Below are 6,000 nucleotides of genomic sequence, written 5' to 3' on the forward strand. Positions count from 1 at the left end.
TAGTTAGTACGGTCGAAAAAAGACATATGTCCATCAAGTTCAACCAGGGAATTAAGGGGTAGGGGTGTGGCGCGATATTGGGGAAGGGATGAGATTTTATATTTCTTCATAAGCATTAATCTTATTTTGTCAATTAGGAACATTCAGCACCCACCCGCTATCAAGGCAGCTGCCTATCATGTCATGCCCTACCTGCACAGGTGTGCTGGCTACTCAAATGATCCAATTAAGGAGGCCATTTAGTCAGCAGCAGCAGAAGTCCTGTGCCTGGACGCTCCAACAGCGGCCAGACACAAGCAGAAGCAGAAGCAGCAGAAGCAGCAGCAGCACCACCTTTTGTTTTTTGGCTGCAGCAGCAGCAAGGCCCACAGGGCTGGCTAGCTGGCTAGCCAGCAAGCAGGTAGCAATGAAAGTAGGAATCTTTCTTTTTAACCCTGTAAGGGGGTGGTGCACTGTACCCGAAGATACTGCCATATCGGGTCAATGCATAGGGCGACGGAAGCAAGCTTCGAAATCGGCCCCCGTTCTCAAAAATCCATTTAATATATGGTCCCCAGATAGGGGACGTATCAGATATTAAACTGATAAGAACAGATACTACACTTGATCTTAGCCAAAAGGCCGAGAAGCGATAACCGTGAAAGGGGCGGGCCCAACAAGGTGCCCTTCATGGGCACTATCACTGCTTGCTGTCAGGGAGGCTGCCAGACAATTTTCCATGCACACTCTGGGCTGGGGGGCAGTCAACCACCAGTACACACAGCAGAACCTAAACCCATACCATTATTGCTAAGCAGCAAGACAGGGGCCCATTGCACTCCCACGGGGCCTTTTTAAATGCAATCCATAACCCGGATTTGCCAGGAACCCTTCTTACTCCTCCTACTTGCATGTGACACTGGGCTTAGGATCTGCATAGGAAACACACACACAAGCACACACCTACCTTTGTTGCCTGCAGATGCCTCCTTGGCTGTCCCCAAACGGTATCAAACCAACACCCACGGGAAGCTGTAAGCATAGAGGACATGCCTGCACCCCATTGGACTTACCTGTGTGGGTTAAATCCGGGTTATTTGACAACCTATGGCGGTGATGGTTCTGCTCAGGCAGAGCAGTGCTGATGCTCCTCATAAAGCTGTCGCTGCTGTGAAGGTTCTAGGTGACATCACAAATCCCTATGGTTACATACACAACAAAGCTGGGTTGTTGTTGTTTACACTCTGCAAGGCCTGTGGAAGTGAGTGACATCATAGCACTGTAGTTCTGAGGGTTCTAGATGGATGCAACAATCTCCTGTTGCTTCTATGAAGGCCATAATAGACGACATCACCAAACAGCTCCATAGTCACATACACAGCAAAGGAGAGATGTTGTTTACACCTAGTGATGTCAGTGGTAGTGAGTGACATCACAGCACAGTGCTAAGGCTCCTGGGCCTGGACACAGCAGCGGCTGCAATATCTCAACGGAGAATACGTTTATATATATGTGTGTGTGTGCGCGTATATATATATATATATATATATATATATATATATATATATATATTTCTCCGCCGAAATCACTTTTAAACCCATTTCCACCTTTTTTTCCCTTCTCTTCCTCTTACTTTTTTTTCACGTTTTTTTACGTTTTTCTCCTTTTCGCCTCTTTTCTGGGCGTATTATTCTTCTTTTTCTTCTTTTTTTTCGTCTAATGCATACCCCATCAGTGCAGCAATGCTTATTCAATACCGCCAGCAGATGGAGACACTGGGGGATAATTTTCTAAGGATTTATACTGATTTTTCCTGTCTGAATTTGTCGCACAGAAAGTTGCAGGCCAAATATGTGTGACATTTCTGCGACTTTAGCTTCTAGAGCATTTTTACAACATTATACATAGGTGCTGAATACATAAAAAGCGACTGTTCAGCGACAGACAAGTCGCATCGGCTGAAAGTAGGCCAGAATGTCAGTCCATGTTGGAGCAGGTTTAGATACAGTCTAAAGTATAGATCTCAAAGTCTGTGCACAGAATTTAGCAAGGGCCTCGCACCTTCTGATGCATCAGGTAGGTGCACAATAGCATAGCCTAACCCTCTGTACTTTGGTCTATATTGATGCGGGACATAGACAGCCAGCTGATGACCAATCCATTAGTGCAATGGATGGCTGGAAGCATTTGTCTTTGCCTTTGCAATACCACAGAAGCAATGCATGGTCAATGTACAGCAATGACACACCTGTGTGAACAGCCAGGAGACCCCCCCCCCCCCATGTTATGTTACATAGTTACATAGTTAGTACGGTCGAAAAAAGACATATGTCCATCAAGTTCAACCAGGGAATTAAGGGGTAGGGGTGTGGCGCGATATTGGGGAAGGGATGAGATTTTATATTTCTTCATAAGCATTAATCTTATTTTGTCAATTAGGAACATTCAGCACCCACCCGCTATCAAGGCAGCTGCCTATCATGTCATGCCCTACCTGCACAGGTGTGCTGGCTACTCAAATGATCCAATTAAGGAGGCCATTTAGTCAGCAGCAGCAGAAGTCCTGTGCCTGGACGCTCCAACAGCGGCCAGACACAAGCAGAAGCAGAAGCAGCAGAAGCAGCAGCAGCACCACCTTTTGTTTTTTGGCTGCAGCAGCAGCAAGGCCCACAGGGCTGGCTAGCTGGCTAGCCAGCAAGCAGGTAGCAATGAAAGTAGGAATCTTTCTTTTTAACCCTGTAAGGGGGTGGTGCACTGTACCCGAAGATACTGCCATATCGGGTCAATGCATAGGGCGACGGAAGCAAGCTTCGAAATCGGCCCCCGTTCTCAAAAATCCATTTAATATATGGTCCCCAGATAGGGGACGTATCAGATATTAAACTGATAAGAACAGATACTACACTTGATCTTAGCCAAAAGGCCGAGAAGCGATAACCGTGAACCGATAACCCATTTCCACCTTTTTTTCCCTTCTCTTCCTCTTACTTTTTTTTCACGTTTTTTTACGTTTTTCTCCTTTTCGCCTCTTTTCTGGGCGTATTATTCTTCTTTTTCTTCTTTTTTTTCGTCTAATGCATACCCCATCAGTGCAGCAATGCTTATTCAATACCGCCAGCAGATGGAGACACTGGGGGATAATTTTCTAAGGATTTATACTGATTTTTCCTGTCTGAATTTGTCGCACAGAAAGTTGCAGGCCAAATATGTGTGACATTTCTGCGACTTTAGCTTCTAGAGCATTTTTACAACATTATACATAGGTGCTGAATACATAAAAAGCGACTGTTCAGCGACAGACAAGTCGCATCGGCTGAAAGTAGGCCAGAATGTCAGTCCATGTTGGAGCAGGTTTAGATACAGTCTAAAGTATAGATCTCAAAGTCTGTGCACAGAATTTAGCAAGGGCCTCGCACCTTCTGATGCATCAGGTAGGTGCACAATAGCATAGCCTAACCCTCTGTACTTTGGTCTTTTTTTTTTTTATAACAATACTTTTTTATTGAAAAGATTTTCATATACAAAAAGTAGAACACAATACACTTAGAACATATAAGGAGGTGAGACACCTCTCTGAAAGTGTAAATAAATAACAACATAAGATAACTAACACATTGCACAAGTTCTATCCATCAAATAGGTAAAATATCCATAAAATAAAATACTTTTGTCTTATTTTTTTTCCTTTTTTTCTTCTTTACCTTTCCTCTTTTTATTTTTCCGGGTCTTAGTTTACTGTATGAGTATAAACCCAATTGTACCAGGGTTTCACCAAGTACCTCAATTATCCGTTATATCTGTATTGTATTATGTGGGCCCTGTAACCAAACATCCCATCTAGTAAGAAATTCAGCCTCCCTGTCACAAGCCGAAGCCACCTTATATTCGTGCCACCCGTTAAGATTAACTTTAGAAACGATCTCTTTAATGGATGGAATATGGGATGAAGTCCAATATTTAACTATGAGAAATCTAGTGACAATTAATATATGAATAATTATAGACTTATGGAAAGAAGAATATTGGTCTATATCTACATTAAGCAGAGCTAGAGCTGGATTCAGTATGACAGGGAAGCCGCAAATGCTAGACATTAATCTACCTATACGTTTCCACATCACACTTATTTTGGGACATTGCCACCATACGTGATAGAAGGTACCTCTCTCCTTGCACCTCCAACACTTCTCCGAAGAAGAAGTAAATTTGGCTAGTCTGTCAGGGACTAAATACCATCTATATAGCAGTTTTTTGGATGTCTCCAAGTGGGCCACGCACCTAGAAAGTTTGGGTACAACTGAGTGGGCTCTACTCCATTGGTCATCCGAGAATGACACATTTAAATCTTGTTCCCATCTAGTTTTGTTCATATCTTCTATTACACCATGTTTATTGACTAAGAAATTATAACACCAAGATATGCCTCCTCTATGGTAACCCCCTTGAGAAAACCAGTTATGTAATTCTGAGTTAACAGTGGAGAGAGGTACCTGTACAGTTTCCATGGCGTGTCTGACTTGGAGAAATTTATAGAAATCTTTGTGAGAGATATCAAATGAGTGGTGCAAATCGTCAAAGGATACACATTTCTCTCCATCCCATACATCTCCTATTTTGTGTATTCCCTTATGTATCCATGCTTCTAACGTGAGGTGGGGTATAAGGGCTTCTAATACTCCTATTGGGGCTTCCAGGTGTGCGGTATGATAAAGACGACGTGGTATGACATAGGCAGACCAAACAGAATGAATGGCAGCAATCATGGGATGCTCAGAGAAGGGTTTAGAATGAAATAAATGTGTAGCAATTAATGTGTGGGCTATAGGGGTACGATTCAATACAAAATGTTCAATCTCCACCCACAACTTGGATGTGTCTAGAAGCCACAGAGACTTTAATTGGTCCATAATAACCGCTTTATAGTAAGACGCTATAGATGGACAGCTAATTCCTCCATTTTTAAGGGATGGGTACAGGTAAGATGTCTTAATTCTGGACTTCCTTCCTTTCCAAATGTATTTCATTAGTAGTGCTTGCAGAGATTGAATGTATCGGTAGGGCAAAGTAATCGGTACATTTCTGAAGGTATAGAGAATTTTAGGCAAAACCATCATTTTGATGGCCGAAACCTTACCCAGCCAGGACACCTTCAAATTGGGCATCTGGGAAGTAATTCTCTTTAGATCTGTATAAAGTGGAATATAATTAAGGTCATACAATTTTTTAGTAGGAAAGGTTAATTTAATACCCAGATAAGGAATACAATTCTCCGCCCAGGAAAAAGGATATAGGCCTTTCAGTCTGGAAACAACTTTGTTGGTCAAGCCCATATTCAAAATATGGGATTTGGAGGGGTTAATTTTATAATAAGAAAGCTTACCAAAATTGTCTAATTCTTCTATAATTCTAGGGATGGAAACCTCAGGGTCTCTACAAATTATCAGAATGTCATCCGCGAACAGGCCAATACGGTGTTCTCTATCACCAATTTTTATGCCTGCTATTGTCGGGTTAAGTCTAATACTTTCCGCCAGGGGTTCCATCGCCAGGGCAAAAATAAGGGGAGAAAGGGGGCAACCCTGTCTGGTCCCATTAGTGATATCAAAATTATTAGACATGAAACCTGAGGTAAAAACAGAAGCTGAAGGGGAACTATATAGCGCCATGATCGCGCCCCAGGTAACCCCAATGAATTCTGTCAAAGGCCTTCTCAGCATCTAAAGTCAGTAGTAATGAAGGTATTCGACAGGATTCTACATGGTGAATTAAATTAATGAACCGTCTAGTTCCGTCTACTGTTTGCCTTTGTTGGACAAAACCCACCTGGTCATTTTTGATCAGGGAAGGGAGAATATTATTAATTCTGTTCGCAAGGATTTTTGAATATAATTTTAAATCAGTGTTGAGAAGTGAAATCGGCCGAAAATTCTCTGGTCTATCAGGGGTTTTACCTGGTTTGGGAATCGTGATAATTGTCGCTCGTAGCATTTCGGGTGGGATATAACCAGACTGGAACATAGA

The 6,000-nt window shown here is 42.5% G+C and overlaps 2 non-coding genes across 2 annotated transcripts; both read right to left on the reverse strand.

Moving 5' to 3' along the window:
- Window positions 1-442: 442 nt before the first annotated feature.
- Window positions 443-633, reverse strand: LOC130308017 (U2 spliceosomal RNA). Its single transcript, XR_008857092.1, has one exon. It is a non-coding gene; the product is annotated as a U2 spliceosomal RNA (small nuclear RNA).
- A 2,090-nt stretch (window positions 634-2,723) lies between these two features.
- Window positions 2,724-2,914, reverse strand: LOC130308018 (U2 spliceosomal RNA). The gene has a single exon (XR_008857093.1). It is a non-coding gene; the product is annotated as a U2 spliceosomal RNA (small nuclear RNA).
- Between the last annotated feature and the right edge of the window lie 3,086 nt (window positions 2,915-6,000).

Source organism: Hyla sarda, unplaced genomic scaffold (genome assembly GCF_029499605.1).
Source record: "Hyla sarda isolate aHylSar1 unplaced genomic scaffold, aHylSar1.hap1 scaffold_1453, whole genome shotgun sequence".
Lineage (NCBI taxonomy): Eukaryota > Metazoa > Chordata > Amphibia > Anura > Hylidae > Hyla > Hyla sarda.